Source organism: Charadrius vociferus, unplaced genomic scaffold (genome assembly GCF_000708025.1).
Source record: "Charadrius vociferus isolate BGI_N301 unplaced genomic scaffold, ASM70802v2 scaffold455, whole genome shotgun sequence".
NCBI lineage: Eukaryota > Metazoa > Chordata > Aves > Charadriiformes > Charadriidae > Charadrius > Charadrius vociferus.
In genome coordinates this window covers 3,155,331-3,156,183 of record NW_009648550.1, presented here as the reverse complement: position 1 = coordinate 3,156,183, position 853 = coordinate 3,155,331, and positions in this window count along the sequence as shown.

Below are 853 nucleotides of genomic sequence, written 5' to 3'. Positions count from 1 at the left end.
GGGAAACAGTATTAAAAGCCTTTCTGAAATTGAGATAAAGCATCCACTGTATCAGTCACCTAATCACAGGAAGAAATCTGGTTTTGTTCTTAACTTTCTGCTGAAGAAATCTCAGAATTTGCAGACATAATTCAAAGTATGCAGAGCTGGAACAGAGTCTGGAATAAAAATTTTGAGATGAGTTAACTGCTCTCTTCACTTCAGGGAGGAGTTAAACCAACTCGCAAACCTTCTTTATTTCAGTTTTATTTTGATCATCCCACAAGAAGTAGGAGGATCACAAATAGGGACAATTACTGAAAATACAAGTAGGTGACATTTAGGAACTGCCCCTATGGATTACACTAACAGGATTACATTCATGTAATTGGGACTGGTTTTGTTTATGGTTTCTAAACCTTGCTGAAACGTGTTGTGGATCAGTGCCCAAGTTCCTTTGTAGTGTAGTACTTCTATGATAAGAGTCTGTTTTGACTTTTACTTAAGTTGAAGACAGGCTGCCATGTACTTTCAGCATGGTTGGGTTTAAACTATATTTCTTGGTTTTGTCCAGATTTGGATAATGTTTATCTTTCTTCTAAAAGGTGTTATCTTTGCTTTATGAAATGTGATGCACTGAAAAGTTTTTACTGAATACTGTGAGTTAGAGGTTAAGAGTATTTCAACTTCAGAATCAAAATCAGCATTATTTCTACTTGTCCGTCATGCTGCTTTTTTTCCAAAATAAAGAAATTCTGAATAATATTCATGAAAGTCAGACAAAACAAAATTTCTTTTTTAGTAGCTGATCTTATGGGGAATACTTCCCGCAAGTGTGTAACTATTTTTCTTTGCTGACCTTCCTATTAACAAA